At 40.5% G+C, this 19,179-nt stretch overlaps 1 protein-coding gene across 18 annotated transcripts in view; it reads left to right on the top strand.

Annotated features, from left to right (window-relative positions):
* Positions 1-19,179, top strand: part of thsd7ba (thrombospondin, type I, domain containing 7Ba) — a 239,415-nt gene that overhangs the window by 53,105 nt on the left and 167,131 nt on the right. For 4 of the 18 annotated variants that reach the window (XM_061842244.1, XM_061842239.1, XM_061842237.1 and 1 more), the window contains exon 4: positions 8,244-8,309. The exons of 11 other annotated variants lie outside the window; for them this stretch is intronic. The gene's annotated coding sequence lies outside the window, so the exon portion shown is untranslated. Of the gene's footprint in view, positions 1-8,150; positions 8,310-19,179 lie in introns of all 18 variants that reach the window. 3 more of the 18 variants (XM_061842243.1, XM_061842231.1, XM_061842240.1) reach the window with 1 other exon arrangement.

The following is a 19,179-nucleotide window of genomic DNA, read 5'->3' as shown; positions in this document are numbered from 1 at the left end:
GCATTGGAGTCACGAACAATGCATATTTAAAAAAAAAAAAAAAAAAAAAAGACTGTCGGGGAGAGGTTTACCGAAGTTTAACGTTTGGCCACAACACGCTTCCGTGTATGTTGGAGATGACTCCCTGTCTTTTTGTTTTTAATGCATTGTTCTCAAATGAGCCAACTTGGCATTTTCAATACTTCTTGGGAATTTGAGGTGGAGAATAATAAATGAAATGAAGTGATCGATACACAGTCACGTGTATTTGGTTGGACACCATCCATCACATTTAATTTCCAAAATCCATCGATCTTTTCTGCTCTTTTCAGATGGTATCCCATAGAATGACCTCTTTTAAGATCTGTCTCGTCTGTTGTAACAACCAACAGCACAACAAGTCTCGGGCATTGCGTATATTCTGCTCTGGTTCAATGTCCCCCACACTGTCGAGAAGCTCTCTTTGACCAGCAAAATGGCGCCGTGAAAATGGTGATGTCACGTGCTCGAGCTCTGTAGCTATAGATAATGCACTTTAAATACTTTTTAATAGTGTAATTACTGCATGTTTTTTTTAAGTATAATAATGTAGAGGGCTATTTCTCACATTTAAAAAAACGAGAACATTATTTTTTTGTGAGGGGTGCTGGTGTTTGTGCTGGAACTAGTTAATGGCATTTTCATTCATTTCAACGTGGAAAGATGAGTCGTGATACACGTGTTTTGAGTTACAAATATGATCAAGGAAGGAATTCAACTCATATCTCAAGGCACCACTGTGCCTTATTGCGTACTGAAGCAAGGGAAGCTCCGATGTAAAGCATTTCAGGTCAGTTGGAGAATCTGGAAGTCGCAACGAGTCCATAGTGTTGCACATACGTGGCTTTAACAAATGTTCATATTTTCACCCCAAAGTTGATCCATACTTGAGTCATTAAAAACAATGTTAGAATGTATGGAATTCAGGATTAGTGAGTGTATAATTTGAGTTTGATTGGTCATTTCAATGCCAGATCTTAGCTGATTAGTTTTACTTTCAAAGTAGATGATAAGCCACAAAGGTCTAATTAGGAAAACGTTCATTTGGTTTGCTGAAAATAATGATTTTTAATGGTAGGTGGCTTACGCCTCCGAAAGCTCAAGTCGGCTGACGCTAACGGACGAGGTTAATTACTTCAAAAGCAAACATAAAGGCAACCTGACGAAAAGCCCGTATTAGGGTTCATAAAGGACAGCTTCAAATAAAACGCATCATCAGATAAGAAACAGCCGGAATGCGAGTGAATCTTTTGAATGTTAAAGAGGGTCCAGAGGCGCAGCTTCTCTGAGCCCCATCGACATCAGGTGAATTTATTTGATTGTCGCCACCGCTACATTTGGATTCGGGCCGCGGCGTTTCAGTTTGTCACTCATCATCGAGACATAGTGTGACTTGTCTCCGTGTTAGTTATCGCTCGATGGGAAAGGCCTCATGAATGGATGCCGGGTGTTGTTCATGCAGTGTGACTCAGTATAACGGGGGAGAAAAAAAAGAGGAGAATCCAGGCTTTACGCCATAGAATGGAAAACATATTGCCCAAGGGAAAATCTTCTTGATTGACTTATTACTATTTGTCAATTAAATCAATGTGGAAGTTGCAAGATAACATTACACTAAGGCCATGCATACTCCTTATAGTCTTTCGCCATTAATGCAAGACAAGAAAGTACCCTTGAAAAATAACTGGGCCTGGAGAAAAATATCCAATTATGCTTGGTTATATTTCTCTCAAAAAAACTATAATTTCCAAGTACGGTTTGGCAGCAGGATGTCGGAAGAGAAAGACAAGAACTCTCGGGAGATGTCACGAGCTGAGCCAATTACGCTACAATAGGAAAGTTGGAAATGGATCAAACAAAAGTAGTCCATCAAAAATGCAATTATGGAGGACACGAAACAACCAACCAACACAAGCGCTTTTATCCGAGAAGTTTTTTTCATTTTTTAATATTACAGTTAGAACATACAGGTGACTATGGCGACAAGATACGTAATTCCAAAATGTGACCTCGTTAGGATTCATTGCAGCGGTGTGCGGAGGGGGGCTCACACAGCTTTCTTTTGAGCTGACTTTCATAAATGCAGTCTGTGCAGTGTGCATGTGGATTGGATGCCAGCTTGCGTTGTGCAAATGTATGTTAGTCAAGATACATTTTTGGGTTGGAGGCATTGCTTGATGGCGAACAACGTGAAGCAGTGCGGATAAAAATGGGCCAAACTATTATTATTATTGCTGGTATAATTATTAGTAGTATGTGGCAGCCCCTGCCAAAAGCCATAGATGATGTTCGAGAGTTATATCGTGGAGGGGTGCTGACTCATGCTGTTCCCTGGTGAGGTCGATGCAACCCCAATTTTAGCTCCGGTCCAAAATTCTGGCAAGGTGCGATGTTGAAAAAGAGTTTTAAGCTGTACATCTCCACAATTCTGTACTTAATTATTCTCAGACTTTGGACATTTTTAAACATTGACCTTCAAACATATTTAATTAAAAAAAAATGATGAAACTGACTTTGGTGCAATTTTTAATAAGCATGTGTTTGCAGAACCAGTAACGCTCACATGACATACACAGTGGAGAAAGGTAAAAATTTACAAGTGAGAAGAAAACTTTATTCAACGTGCTCATTTGAATGTAAACGGTAAAACAGAATATACGTGCGTGAATGTGAGGGGAGAAGAGATAGCGAGGGTGGACGACTTCAAATACTTGGGGTCAACCATACAGAGCAATGATGAGTGTGGTAAGGAAGTGAAGAAACGGGTCCAAGCGGGATGGAACAGTTGGCGGAAGGTGTCTGCTGTGCTTTGTGACAGAAGAGTCTCTGCTCGGATGAAGGGCAAAGTTGATAAAACAGCGGTGAGGCCGCCCGTGATGTACGGATTAGAGACGGTGGCTTGAAGAAACAACAGGAAGCAGAACTGGAGGTAGCAGAAATGAAGATGCTGAGGTTCTCGCTCGGTGTGAGCAGATTGGATAGGATTCGAAATGAGCTCGTTAGACATTGCTGTGGTGTCCCCTAACAGGACAAGCCGAAAGAAAAAGAAGAAGATTTGAATGTAAAAGGTAATTCCACAGGTCGGTTGACATGCCAAGATTTTAACCCCTTAATCCTTTTTGTAGGCTGTCAGGAACATAAACGAGTCACAAATATTTGTCATTTTCTTCACATTTTCTCACTGAGTACATAGTGGATGCAAACATTGCGAGTAGGCGTCTTAGTGTATCTCAAGCTGTTGTTTGTATTGTGTTTTTAATAAAACGCGTTTAGCCGCTTGTAAAAAAAAAAAAAAAAAAAACTATTCATCGGACTGTTACATTATGCTGCTTCTAGGATACAGTATATAGAAAAATATTCAGTTTTACAAAAGCTATGTAATAAACTAGACAAAGGGTTATTACTAACATCTTTGCCTGCTATGATTCTGTTCTATTTCTCATTTACTTCATGCTGTGTGAAACCTGTTGCTCATTAGTTTCCAATTTATCTGAGCATAAGGCTGCGCAATTAGGATTACGCATACTTTTCACTCTTGAGATGTGACACTTTCAAAATTATGGTTGCACTGTTGACATACTGTTTGACTTTATTTATTGTTGTGCAATGCATCATCGTGAAAAATAGGAACACCTTTAGGAAATACTGTTCCCTGTCACGTCTATGTGGAATTACTTTTGGACGTAAACTGCCTTCATTTGAATGAGGCTGACCTGGAACGTCTGCATGACTCAAGCAAATAAAAATGATACTGAAATGGTCAATAGTAAACTTCAACAACGTTAAATATGATAACTAACATTTCCAGTATTTGATAGGGTAAAACAGGAAATGAGTGACTTGGGATGCTCTGTCTGTCCAGTTTTTTGTTGTCTGTTACGTAGTGTGGGCAAATCTCTTAAACGGATGTAATGTATAATTGGTAGCTTTTATTAAACGGTAATATGTGCATTTTTTGCTGCTCAAGAGTTCAAATAATTGTCAGGGATTTCTCACAGATATAATGAGGACATTTAGCTTTCTATTTCACAAAAGTGGCAGCTTGTGGTGACAATGGGATGTTGTTGATATATTGTCAGCTGTCTGTTCTCTTTGTTGTCGTCGCTCCATGAAAAGTGCCGTATTTTCCGGACAACAGAACAGACTGGATAATAAACCGCACACACTTTGTGTAGCGTCTTTTTTAAAAAAAAAATTCTCCATACACAATGCCTGACCGTACGCCACGGATAAATACCGTATGTACTGGTACGATATGAAATTACACACTCACCCAGAAAGACTTTGTAAATGTTTATTTTACATATCTCGTTTCCAAACAGTGACTGTACCATGGCAGTAAAACGGCTCAAACATAACAGAAGTTATTGTTTTTATTCATCCTCCTCCTGTTCACCGAAAGCACTAAAGTCGTCATCTTCAATCTCGGAGTTGAAGAGCCTCAGAAAGTCTCCATCACGCACCATTTCAGCGTCTTTGTCGCCATTTTTAGCTCGCTGTACCGTTGTTGTGCTGTTCTCCTCACGTAGCAGTCCAGCTTTTTGAAATCTTTCAACTCCGCTGGTAATACTCAATCCACAATTGAGGTGGATTCTTCTTCTACGTGCAATTAAAGTAGATCCTCCTTCTTCTACTGTAGCAGTCCAGCCTTTCGAAATCTTCGAAATCCTCTGGTAATAGTTGATTCTTTCACGCTGTTCCAAGCGTTTAAAATCCACTGGCAGACCTCAGTAAAGGAAGACCTTTGCATGTGGCCAATTTTTGAGAAAGATTTTAAATTAATTACATTAAAAATATAGATTTTAAGTTTGTGTGTGTCATGTCATGTTTTGAGAGCACCAAAATTGCGCTAAAAGTAGGTTTGCCTTTTTCTATGGGCAATAGAGGTGGGGTCTTCTTCTACGTGCAATTAAAATAAATCCTACTTCTTCTATCCACAATTGAGGTAGAATGCTCTTCTACGCACACTGAAATAAAAATATTCTTCTTCTTCTACACATTGGACAGATCTGCACATGCCCAAACATGAGTGCATCATAGGGAACGGCCAGGTTTTAATCATTTTGTTCGAACATGTCTTTGTTGTACTTTTAAACTCATAGCCACGAGCCCCCAAATCCCCATATTTATAGCCGCATCGTTAAACACGCCGCATGGTTCACAGCGCCTGAAAAAAAAGTAGTGGCTTGTCGTCCGGAAAATACGGTAATCAACTTGAGGATATTTATGCTCACTGCTTTTTCAGTTGGCATGGCACTCCCCGTTCCTTTCCCCTTTGCACAAAAGAAGACCATTTCCAACGGGAAAACATTTTTGTATTTAAGATGGCAACAGTGCTGGATTTTATGTGGTTAGGGGTTATGTTTGGAGTCATGCGGAGAGCTCGTGGAAAGTTGTCCAAAAATCTATGTCCTATTTTATTTCCCGTAATGCCTTGACATCGATTTTGTTGTTCAGAATCGGAACATTTTCGGAATGCGGGAGGAAAGAGAAATACCTGGAGAAAAACCACGCAAGCACGGGAAGAAGGGTTAGGGTTAGGGAGAACTCCACACCAGAAGGGGACAGCTGAGATTCGAAGCCATAATGTGTGAAGCAGATGCCTTTCCCAAATGCTCTACTGTTCCGCCCAGTTATTTCCCACAAATTTAACTATGCTAATGGTGTGTGTAACTGGCTAATATAAACCCCGGTTGGGGAATGACTCAATGGTTTGAGAAGCAGGAGACTAATTCCGGCTCCCCTTCAGACTACATTCAAGTGTCCTTCAGTCAGCCAATGACCCCATAATGACTCTTGATGAATACTGTGACACCTGAATGGCAGCGTCTGCCATCCGTAAGTCACTTTAAGCAAGTGTGCACATGCAACACGTTCACTAAAACCCGCGCTCTTGTTAGTGGATAAGAGTTCAGATTTTTTTATGATAAGTTGAACTTGATACCTGCTACTGTATGTGTGTGTATAGATACACACTATATATATATATATATATATATATATATACACACACGCACACACCAAAAACCCTTCACTATTAAATTTCTCTTTGGTGAAGTTGTGTGCTGACTGTTAAGTACCTTTTAGATCTGGTTATTAATCTCTCAAGCATTGAATGTACAAGGTGTCGGTAATCAAATTACATTTTTTTTTTTAATTTTTCACTTGGCAGCACGGTGACTCAGCTGGAAAGTGCTTGGCCTCACAGTTCTGAGGTCCCGGGTTCGATCCCGGACCCGCCTGTGTGGGGTTTGCACGTTCTCCCCCGTGCCTGCGCGGGTTTCCTCCGACATCCCAAAAACATGCTACGTTAATTGGAGACCCTAAATTGCCCCAAGGTGTGATTGTAAATGCTCCTGTTTGTCTCTATGTGCCCTGCGATTGCCTGGCGACCAGTTCAGGGTGTGCCCCGGTGACAGCCGGGACAGGCTCCAGCACTCCCCGTGACCTTCGTGAGGATAAGCGGCAAAGAAAATGGATGGATGGATTTTTCACTTTTCCAGAAAGCTTTTCACCTGGGGAAATGCTGACCCACTCACATAGCAATACGAGGATGTTGCAGTGTAGCAACGAGCGAAAACAATTTTGACCGTGGCCTCTGACTGATCAGTTATGTGTACTTTTGGCAGGTCAACCTTTTGTGGTTACACCAAGGAATAACTGCAGGCAAAAGAAAAAAAAAAAGTCAGGAAATGAAGTCACACAGGAGGAGAGGGTACAAAGGAAAATGAAAAACAAGACAAAACTAGAAAATAACCAACAAGATTGATTGTTGGTAGTGACCAATGTTTTTTAAGGCCATTTCCCTTATTGTGTTGGTCTTACCATAACATTCCCATCCTATGAAATATTCATTCTGAAGTAATTATTTGAGAGCATACATAGATTTATTTGTAAAAAAAAAAAAAAAAAAAAAGACTTAATATAATTTCCATTTGTTATGATTTAGAAACGTGAGAAGGTTCGGTAGAAAGTAAGAGTGATGAAAAATGAAGGTCAGTATCTTAACTGAAGTACAAATTTTTATAACTACCATAAAAAAAACTCCATCCTTATCGCGCTTATCCTCATTAACTTGTGAGCGATTTGGGTTTTTATCCCAACTGACTTTGGGGAAGAGCCAGGGTGCACTCGAGACTGCTCAGGAAAAATAACCCAATTACTTGTTACTGCATTCTTAAAAATTGCTTTTATTGACTGACAAAAAAAAAAAAAAAAGTCAGGAAATGAAGTCACACAGGAGGAGAGGGTACAAAGGAAAATGAAAAACAAGACAAAACTAGAAAATAACCAACAAGATTGATTGTTGGTAGTGACCAATGTTTTTTAAGGCCATTTCCCTTATTGTGTTGGTCTTACCATAACATTCCCATCCTATGAAATATTCATTCTGAAGTAATTATTTGAGAGCATACATAGATTTATTTGTAAAAAAAAAAAAAAAAAAAAAGACTTAATATAATTTCCATTTGTTATGATTTAGAAACGTGAGAAGGTTCGGTAGAAAGTAAGAGTGATGAAAAATGAAGGTCAGTATCTTAACTGAAGTACAAATTTTTATAACTACCATAAAAAAAACTCCATCCTTATCGCGCTTATCCTCATTAACTTGTGAGCGATTTGGGTTTTTATCCCAACTGACTTTGGGGAAGAGCCAGGGTGCACTCGAGACTGCTCAGGAAAAATAACCCAATTACTTGTTACTGCATTCTTAAAAATTGCTTTTATTGACTGACAAAAAAAAAAAAAAGTCCTGCTACAATTTCCAAAAAATGAGCGCAAAGATCTAAAGAGAATAGCGGTGAGTCAAAAAAGGAGGGGTGGTAAAGATCTTTGAAAGCTGCATAAAGAGTTTTTTTTTTTTTTTTTTTTGCATGCACGCTAAAGGGAGAAGGGGGTGTGTTCATTTCGGCTCGGCAAGAATGGCTTATTTGGAAATCGTTCCCCCCCGAGCCAATGGTTTTTGAGGGGACGCAGATGTCATTTGGCTGAGTAGTAGCACCTCCCAGAGTCAATACATCCTCTTCAGTGTAACGCAGCGCTGTGTGAGAGCATTACTGCCACTGTGCTCTCCTTTCTCCCTCTCTTTTTCTGTCTTGTTCCCCACCGACACTTTCTCTTTTTCTCATCAGCTCCTCCTGCTCCCCCTCCTCTCTCTCTCTCTCTCTCTCTCTCTCCTTGCCTCCTCTCTGTCCTCCTCTTCTCGGATGCTGTCCCACTTGCAGTGATATGATCTGTTACAAACAGCGGCAGCAACAGCAGCAGCAGGAGCAGCACCACCAAGATCCCAGGTAAGACCTTTTTGTGATTTATTCACTTTGCACAGAGGTGGCGCAACACTAGAAAGCTCATTGCTCACCGGCCAGTGTGCACAAATTGATTTCTCCGTGTTGCTCTGCGCTGTTTTGCCGTGATGAATTTGATGTTGAGCTCGGAGGGACAGTGCGAGGTAAGTTGTTTCGTACCTTAAGTGAAGCGTCCAAGTACGGCTTATGAAGTGAGCCCATGACAAGTGGAGCAGTCTTGTTTTGAATTGTGTGAGAGGGAGGATGAGAAGTGCCTTCAGCTCGGAGGAAGGAAGAGGGACGGAAAAGAGGCTGTAAATCAGCATCATCAAAGCTGGCGCAGGGAAGGGTGCTCTGAGTTGCGGAAGCTGGAGCTCAGGTTATTATTGGTGGGCAGGATCTGCAGGTGTTGAGTGCATTCGTTCAATTCCAAACTGCATTTGCAGCGCAAAAACAAACCAAAAAAAAAACTCATATGGCACTTGTGTGGCTATTAAGTCCTAAATGAATCCTGCTTTGATTAGATGTGACTTCATATTAAATAATCCCGAGATCATACCGGTCGCAATCTGCATGCCGCAAGAAGATTTCAGTCTCCTCTGTGTGCATTTGACTGTCTCCTCCTGCACATGGGAGAACTTGAGAAAAATCACAGAATAAAAAGAATATCAGCGAGGAAGACACGTGCGCAGTCGCAATGACACCGGGCGTATATTGGTGTGCACGGAACATTAACTCTTCCGGTTTGAGAGACAGGATGATTAGATGATTAGAAGTCCGCCGTCGTGTGACACAGGAAAAGGTTAGGCCGTGACAGGGGTGACATTGCCACTCCGTGATATTTACAGCATTTACCCAAACAGTTCCCTTTTTAACCTAACAACACAATTTAGAATTATTTTCATTGAAATTGCTGGGAGGGGTAAAATGCATTTTTTTTTTTTTCTTTTGCGCTTCTCAACTAAAACCAATTCAAACTTGGTCAAGTTTAAATTAAAAACCGGGCATGTGGAAATCTTCAGAATCCTGTGGGGAAACTCAAGGTGTCACTTGACTAATGTGGTCTTCGTGGGCCAGTCAGCCTCCAATTTATCTGGGGGAGCCTCGGAAGATGTCTTCGGCAATCGTGACTAATGTGGACATTATTGGTTTGATTAAAGGTAGTGTTTGCTGATAACTGATCTGTGTACTGCTCCCCTCTAATGTTCCCCACTGGCTGCTGTAAAATAATACAAACTGGTGCATGGAAATGAAACCTGAAAATAGCTGAGAGCAAAGTTACATTACGTCTCATAAGTAATACAGGGGTGTTCTTATATTTCATTCATGACGGAGTTTATAGTGCTCTCTTGGTCTGCGAGGAGAAATGAGAGAAATAGCTTTGTGATGCGAAAAGACGTTGGTTGTCGAGGTGAGACATCAAACAGACAATGGAAACATTGGGACTGAAACATCTTCTTTCTTTAAACCGCTCCTGAACAAACCTCCACGCTGAGCATGGGGTCCCAACTTGGTTAACGGTACGACAACTACTGCGCACAAACGTAATGGCTGTTTTTTGTACATGTACCAGGATACATTGGCTTCCTAGTTATTAGTCTGTAGTACCGGTCGTTTGTCAAGTGTACAGAAAATAAGTCAAGCTACCTAGGCAAAAAATGTTTTTTTCCATCCATTCCTTCCAACTTCTTTCGTTGTTGTTGTTTTTAAAGGTACCAAAATACAATTTTGCAGAGAGAAAAATCTGATACTTTCAGAAAATTATACACTTAAACTTGAAATTTTCAGTTATATTAAACCTGTTGCAAATGTGCAACCCCTGCCCGGAAAGGGTTAATTTGATATATTGAATCGTGGTCTTCTCCAACTCAGCGTTTGTAGCTATTTTCCACACATGCCGTTCTTCAACGGCACTCGGCTTCCTCGGATGGATCTCCCACATACTGGAAACTGTCTCATTGCAATAAATAAAACAATCGTCTCTTTGAGGAAGGGGGGAGCCATCTCATAGCTACTCGCCTGATGCAGTCTTTGTCATTAACCCGGCACTCAGCGAGGGACCCAGAAAAATATCCGAGTTTTGAGGAAATTACAGTCGGAGAGACGGATAAAGCCGGTGCCTTTTCAGTCCACTGAGGGTTCTCTTGTTGACAGCTCTACTCTGTCTTTTTTTTTTTTTCTTTTCCTGGCTGGTTGTGAGGTGCCCCAGGTGTGACAGGCAGTCAGGGTAATGGGGGACATTTGACAGATGCATATTTCCAACCTTGAATGCTTCATATAAAGAAGATAGACGGCGCGAATTCAGGCCCAGCGTGGGACAAACTGTTGGGTTGTGAATCACTTGAACGAGTAGCCCGCCTCGACGCTCGATCCATCTGACGTGAATCTCACAACCTTTTCCACGTTACTAATTGCATCCCAGCCTGATTATTGATTGAAATACTAGAGATGCGGTTTGAATCAAGCTACTGCAGGCTCTGTGTTACTCCTGCGGCAGGCCGCTAATGGGAACAACAAGTCTTTTTGGCTTTTCCTGAATCACTGGAATCATTCAGTTCATCAACCTGTGCCTCTGTACGCACGCCAAAGCGCTTGTTTTAGGTCATTGTAAAAAGTTGGCAAAAATGAATAAAAAGCTGAATGTCTTTGGAGAGCCTCTTCGGTCAACTGGTGAGATCTAAGAGCCTACAACTTGGAAGAAATAAAAAAACGCTACATTTAAGGGAAAAATATCAGTGGCAACAGGCTCAGAAATGAGGCAATGAAGTGTTCAGAACTGACAAAATAACATTGAATATCTTGCTTCCATCTCCAACATCAAGTCTTTCTGAAGCGTGATTACCCCAAGACGGCTCCTATAGATAAAAAAACAAATTCCATCAAATACAGTAGTAGTTTTGTTTCTGTGGCAGACCATCGAAATATTGCTTTACATAAAACCAATCCAGGGCGCTTAACCGTTGCTGCCTTAGATCGCTGCATGATTGCACAAGAAAATAGAACGTTGGCGAATCAGAGACTTATAAATAGACTCGACATTTATTGGCCTTTGCCTTTCATACAGGGACCCCCTTGCAGAGAGGATTAATACTAAGATCGAAACAGACCGCGTCAGTCGTTTTCAACAGTGTAGGGCGGGCGAGGTGAGTTTTAGGTGTGGCACGCAGGGCCCCATCACGCCACTGATAGTTTTCCTCGCGATTGCAGGGTCGTCATCATCTCCCCCAATTCCGTGAGAAAATCTTGCACCCAGAAGAGTGAGGCGGGAAAAATCTGGGACAAAGCCAGCTTTGGTGGGAAATCTAAAAGGGACTTTGACAGTAATGAGTTGTGCGGCGTGTTCGTCCCCGGTTGTAACATTTTTCTACTACTCATCTATTCGATGTCAATCAAAAGACTCATTGAGCTGAGGTCATTATCATCATTTCAGTTGTATCTCGAATTACGACTTTCAACTTGGTCATCTATGACCGAGTCTCAGACAGTGGGGGGACATCGCAGCAATTGAATTGAACAGTCAAACACACAAAATGGAAAATGAGAAACATCGCAAGTATTTGCTGTAGGCCACAAGTCATGCCCAGACGCTCACATGCAGAGTAACTGGCCAACCAAACTCCTGCTCCCGATGTCAATCTCTAAGCCACGCCCATTGAAGGCACTCACCCGACACACAAATACTACAGTGTGTCCAGCAACGTGGTATAGACCTCGTGCACCTACATCATCGAAGTCACGTGACTGGCCGTATTGACGGTCTAGCAAAGCATTCTTCAATGCTAAGTCGGTTGGAGACAGCACGAAAATACGTCTTATAGCACGACGCCCGAAGTTTTGTCCGATACCCTTAAACCTTTAGAAGGTGATAATAAACGAAGGTACGTGGAAAAATTAGATTAGACCCATATTTAATGCCAAAGTCAATGTTTTCGCTGATAAGAAAGAGGACTGTTAACCTGCTTCCACTTGTCTCTGACAACTGGAGCTACAAATGGATCTGGTGAGTAAGATGTCGACATTTACACGGAAAAGTTTGAAACCGTATAAAAGTCTGGACGCATAGAAATACTTCGTTGCTGGATCTCTTCTCAATCAAGAATAAATCCCACATAGTGATGGAGCCACTCAAATTTTTTTCAATACAAATACCAATATTTAAATAAATGACCCCTGGTTTTACACTAACTCGCAATCAATTCGCAATTTTTTGCCTTATTGAGATAAAAGTCTCCTAACAGGTCACAATCAAGGAAATAACACTTCTTTTTCGTTTACGGTAAGGTTATGTGATAACTTGAGGCAGCCATGTTGGGTCAGGAAGGAAAGGGAAATAACTCCGTGCTAACTTTGACCGATGAGTTATCCTCTCCTGATACCAAATCATGGCTTCAGTAAAAACACTTAAATATTTTGATATACTGAAGGATATAATTCATGAAAATCATGATGTCCCAAAAATGGGACGCTCCCCACGAATTGGTTAAAAAAAAAGACAGCGAGTCGGCTCTCCGTGACAGATGTTTTTTTTTTAAATATGCATTGTTCTCAAATGAGTCCAGTGCGTGTTTAAAAAAATGGAAATGTATGTTGGAGATACTCCGTCTTTTTTTTTTTTTAACGCATTGTCCTCAAATTAGCCAACTTGGCATTATAAATACTTGGGAATTTGAGATTGAGAAGAATAATTCCTCCCCGAAGTGAAGTGATCGCAAAACACAGTCGTTTGTATTTGGTCGGGCACCATCCATCACGTTTATTTGCCGAAATCCATTGATCGTTTCTCGTCTTTTGAGCTGGTATTCCATTGAATGATCTCTTTGAATATCTGTCTCGTCTGCTTTAACAACCAACAGCACAGCAAGTCTCGGGCATTGTGAATATTCTGCTCTGGTTCAATTTCCCACACACTGTCGAGCAGCTCTTTTTTTTGTCCGGCAATATGGCGCCATAAAAATGGTGACGCCACGTGCACGAGCTCTCTATATATATAACTTCCGGTTTAGTCTGATTTGGCTTCAGACAGTGGGACAAAAAATGTTTTTGCAAAGTATATTTAAACTTCTGGCTTCAACTGTACATACATACAATGGAATACCTCGACGACGTGATTTAGGTGCCATTGTGATTCTGGAGATTTATCCAGAATGAACCTCACCTTTTCCCAGTAACAATGATGAGATGGGTATCAACTCCCTAGAAATAAAATGTTTGTCTAGTGTGACTTAAGTCCCAATGCAGCAGGGAGAATTTGTCCTGGGGTCCGAGACTTTAAATGCACATTAATCTTTTTTTAAAGCTATCTGGCCCCATTAGCGACTTGGAGATTTTATTTCATTTCATATAGTCGAGCCCAGTTTGTCTGTGCAAGCACACTCCATATGTCAGCGAATATGTTCAGATGAACTCCCCCTTGCAACAAATATGTCCGTTGCCAGGTCCTATCAAGATTTGAAACCTCCGTTCTATTCACTTTTCAATTTGTTTTTTAATTTTAATTTTTGGCCTTGTTAAAGATTTCATCAACAATTAATTGCTATTATCATGTCATAGTACATTTAAAAAAAAGAAAGAAAAATGAGAGCTGCTTCTTTGGCATCTATTAATTTGAAGGTTTGCCAGTTTTATCCACAGTTATGAAATAAGTGAGGCTCAGTGGTTAGAGCACTGGTTTGGTAAACCAGGGGTTGTGGGTTCGTATCCCACTGGGGGCCTCCACTCCCTGAGAAGGGTTGCGTCAGGAAGGGCATCCGGCGTAAAAATTGTGCCAAACGTATATATGCGTTCATCTGAGATGACACGCTGTGGTGACCCCGAAAGGGACAAGCCGAAAGAAACCCACACATCCACAGTTATGAAATAACACATTTGCTGAAATTACTTTAAATTATGTTGTTGTTAATCTTCCTTTCCTTTCGACTTGTCTTGTTAGGGGTCACCACAATGTGTCATCTCAGATGAACTCATATTTTACAGTTTTACCATATTCAGCAATGTGAAGACACTGATCATATCTATGATTTCCCACAATAATCATCAACACGATGTTGGTGACCATGTGGAATTGTATATACCGTATTTTCCGCACTATAAGGCGCACCTAAAAGCCTTTACTTTTCTCAAAAGCAGACGGTGCACCTTATAATCCAGTGCGCCTTATACATGGATCATTATTGAGGCTTTAGTGCAACTCCATCTAATGAAGGCATTACATAACCCCAACCTCGACTGTAGTTTCTATTCTATGCCTTTATAATGCGGTGCGCCTTATATATGAAAAAAGTTTTAGAATAGGCCATTCATTGAAGGTATGCCTTATAATGAGGTGGGCCTTATAGTGCGGAAAATACGGTACAAAATTTTATAGTAGGGTGTATTTTGAGAGGCTAGAGAACTATGGAAGTAAATATGTGCCACCAGGATTTGAATTAAAAATGTCACAGAAAATTTTGTTGTAAAATTCACATTATTCCAAAGTGATCACATTTTCAATAGCTGTATTTCTGTTTAACATTTGAATGTTAACAAATTCGGCATGTAAAAAAATTCAACCTTTAAAATTCAAACGCAGTATTTTCAGTCTCCTGAGATTCAACTGGCTACAATTTGCTGTCTGAAATTCACCATCTGTGCCACCAGGCAGGGTTGCTTCAGGTCAGAACCCAACACCCGGCCAATCCAGTTACGCTTTCTTAGTCACGTGACGTCACATACGAAGAAAACGTAACTTGATTGGCTGGGTGTTGGGCTGGGTGTTCGCCTCATCAAATTTGCATGGGAAACTCATTTTGGAATCAGAAATCGAGAGTAATGGGTCTTTTAACTATTGTTGTTCGGTAACATAACACAAAATAAAAATCTCAACGTTATCATTTATGATATGACAATTTGAAATTTTGGTACAGATGTTAACAAAAATCATGAAAGTTGATACATATGATTTGCCTTCGCGGGCCCCATAAAATCATGCTGCGGGCCGAATCTGGCCCCCAGGCCTTGAGTTTGACACCTGTGATTTAGACGGTGAATTCCAAACAGCGAATTGTAGCCAGTTGAATCTCAGGAGACTGAAAGTATTGCGTTTGAATTTTTTTTTTTAATATGGCAAATTTGTTAACATTTGAAAAGTTGAACTGAAATACAGCTATTAAAAATGTGATCACTTTGGAATAACAAAGTGAACTTTACGACGTAAAGTTTTCAGTGGTGTTTTTAATTCAAATCCTGGAGGCACATATTTACTTCCATAGAGAACCTCCAGAATAATTTGAAATCGAAGACTTTATTGTATTTTTTTTGCATGAAAGGTCTGATCACAGTCGAACGTTACCAACCAACTACATAAAAAACAATATTCTAAAATTACCTGCTGAGCCATTAAAAATAGCATGCAGCAAACCTTCATGTTTGAATAGTTATGTTTAAAAAAAAAATGGAATCATTGGGCAAACTTTCAACAATGAATCCCAATGATGTCATCGTTTGCATTTGTCTGTCTCCAGTCGGAACAAACGTCATTATACAAAAGGCCATTTTACCCTTGAATAGTCTCACGTCACCCGTGCAGTCATTAAAGAAAGAGAATTCTAATTTTCACTCCATTTAACTTTAATGTTTCCTAATAGCGTAAACATTGCTCGAAAACATCTATTAATCAAATGACGTCCGCATATCATTTTGACTGCGACTCGGCTCATGCCGGGTGACCTTGTTTCTTAGCGGCACCGATATTGTATGGCTTGGCAATCTTTGCGTGAATGCCGGAAGCTCGGTTTTTAGACTACAAACACCCACTCAAAAGTCAGCTGAAAAATGATTACCTTGGGGCTAAAAAAAAAAAAAAAAAAAAAAATCATCTTTATGCAAGGAAAGGTATTTAATATTGTATTCCCCTCCGGGCTCTTCACTGATACCAACTTGCTTGCAGCGTGTATAAAGCAAGAGGAGGCACCGTGTGTGCATGTGTGTGTGTGTGTGTGTGTGTGTGTGTGTGTGTGTGTGTGTGTGGGGCGCAGGTAGCATTTCCCTCACGAGGTGACGCTTATATGAAGATTTAATTCATATTCATGTTTGGGTGACTCAGCCCTCCAAAAGTAAAGCGGTGCAGTCAAGCGAAACATGACTTCACCTCTGATAACTTGAACAGTTACTGCAATAAAAACCTTTATGATGTTTTTAAATGGAGATCGTAATATGATTTTAAATACCAAGTGGGAAACCTCCCTTGGATTCCCCCCCCATCCAAATTTCAGTTATCTTGTGTGTGGGGGGAAAATAAGGACTGAAGTACATTTTAGCAAGCATTTCCCTCAAAAAATGTTTTCCCCAATGAGTAAAATTACATGTTTGTTGTTGACATGAAAAAAAGATAATGGACTGCTTTCCTGTGATAGCTTCTGAAACTGCTTTTTTTCTTTGGGAGGGGGGGGGGAGGGCGCGCGTCAGCATGGATTTGTTATGACATCCTCTTCATCTCTTCCATGACCAGAATACCGAAACCCCAATGTGGTTGAAAACTAACGGCTGCCGTTTATTTCCAGCTGAAAGGCGCTTCGTGTATTTGTATTTTTCTGCCACGAAGTTGTTTGAGCATGTGGTTGTTAATTAGCGGAAATAAAACCTTACAGCGTGACGATAATACAGTACATCTGGGGTTGAATAAATATTGGTAATCATGGGCAGCACGGCGGCCTCCAAAATATGCACGTTAAGTTCATTGAAGGCTCAAAATTATCTCGCCCCTGAAAATTCAGATGGGAAAGATTTCACCCAATCCGTAACCCAATACAGACAATTAATCACCTGCATTGCATAAAAATGTGAAAAGAATCTCAATACGTGCGTAGCTCATTGCTATGATTAATTCATTTTGTTGACGATTAAACTTACCCGGCGAAGCATAATCGTCCATCACGTCAGATGTATGCTGAACCGGGTGAAATGTTTTGCTAATTGTCAGTTTCATTTGAAAAGCGACTCGTGATATGATATGAATTTCCTTACCCCCGGTGGAAGATGTGTGGGTGTGTATCATTTCCAGTTAGGAAATATTCTGACAGAAGCTGGAAATCGTTATGGTGTGTAAATAGAGTCCATGAGTAAACTAAATCACTGACTTTCACCTTTATCCTATGAAAAATGCATCAGGTGGAATAAATAACAATTTTTTAAAAAATTACTGTTAGGATCTGGCTGAACATTATGTTTGTAGGTTTGTGTGGGCAGCATATATATATATATATATATATATGCACTCGAGCTTGTTAAGTGTTTAACAGCGATGCAGAGATCTTATTACTCTGTAAGTACAGGCTACTAAATTATGGATCATGCTCAGGTGAAGGGAAGATCACTCAAAAGTCGACCTTTAGTGACACTCGCAAGAGTGTCAAGTTGAGTGGCTTGTGCATTTTTAGATTTCAGTGAATCTTTCATAAAATTATGGGACAATGGTTTGCGTCCAACTTTGGGGGCAACAGTTTGACCGGCGTTCTTTGCTGTTGGCCTGGTGTACAAATCCGGATTCATAATGGTATTATCGGGTGAATCTCGTGTGAAAAAAAATCAAAAATCTATCTATCTATCTATCTATCTATCTATCTATCTATCTATCTATCTATCTATCTATCTATCTATCTATCTATCTATCTATCTATCTATTATCTATCTATCTATTATCTATCTATCTATCTATCTATCTATCTATCTATCTATCTATCTATCTATCTATCTATAAAAAAATCAAGCCAAGATGAATAATGTCATCCCCTTTTCAACCATGAATGTGACTTATAAGTTGTACAATTCAATTGAAAAAAAAAAAAAAAATTTTTTTGAGAGGGGGTGTAAAAATGTGGTTGCACATGTGTACAAACCCTCTTTATAGGTTTGGATGTGTGTACAGAACAAAATGACCACATTCAAAGTCATTAAATGAGAGTCAGCATATACATCAAGCCATCCATTTTCTTAGCCGCTTATCCTCACGAGGGTCGCGGGGAGTGCTGGAGCCGATCCCACCGGTCAATGGGCAGGCGGCGGGGTACGCCCTCAACTGGTTGCCAGCCAATCGCAGGGCACATCGAGACAAACAGTTGCACTCACAATAACACCTAGGGGCAATTTAGAATGTCCAATTCATGTTGCATGTTTTTGGGATGTGTGAGGAAACCGGAGTGCCCGGAGAAAACCCACGCAGGCACGGGGAGAACATGCAAACTCCACACAAGCGGGTCCGGGATCGAACCCGGGACCTCGGAACTGTGATGTCAACGCTTTTCAGCCGATCCACCGTGCCGCCCAGCATACATAGTACCTGCTTTATTGAAGAGCCTCTTATTAACCCTAAATGAAGTTCTGATGTTTCTGTAGGCTTTTCCTGACAAATTTCACTTTCTGGCAGAAATTCAAAGGTTTTGTGCAAGACTGACTGTTATTTTTGAACAATTCCCAACTACTCCACCTTGAAAAAGGTTAAGAAAGAATAAGAAACTAATCCCCAAAAATATGACGCCACCATCACCGAGCCTCTCTGTAGGGTTGGAGTTGTTTTGATGAGCAGTCTTGCGTTTGCTCCAAACGTACATTTTGTAATTATACCCTAAAATACCAACCTTGGTTTCATCGGATCATAACAAAATATCCCAAACGTGGGAAAATATAGTTTTTACTGCACATAGGGTATTTTGCTTGGAAGTATTGTGTAGGTTGTATCTTGTTGTGCTTCATTTGTCTAATTTTCAACATTTAGACCAACCTAAAGGTTGACGTTTGGGGATTTTACCGTCAACATGCTGAGTGTAATTTTTATTTCTGAACCTTATTCTCCGTGTATGAAAAAAAGAACATTTCTGAATCGTGCGAACAAAAGAACGGCGGC

Source organism: Syngnathoides biaculeatus, chromosome 14 (genome assembly GCF_019802595.1).
Source record: "Syngnathoides biaculeatus isolate LvHL_M chromosome 14, ASM1980259v1, whole genome shotgun sequence".
Lineage (NCBI taxonomy): Eukaryota > Metazoa > Chordata > Actinopteri > Syngnathiformes > Syngnathidae > Syngnathoides > Syngnathoides biaculeatus.
This window is presented reverse-complemented; position numbering and strand designations above follow the sequence as displayed.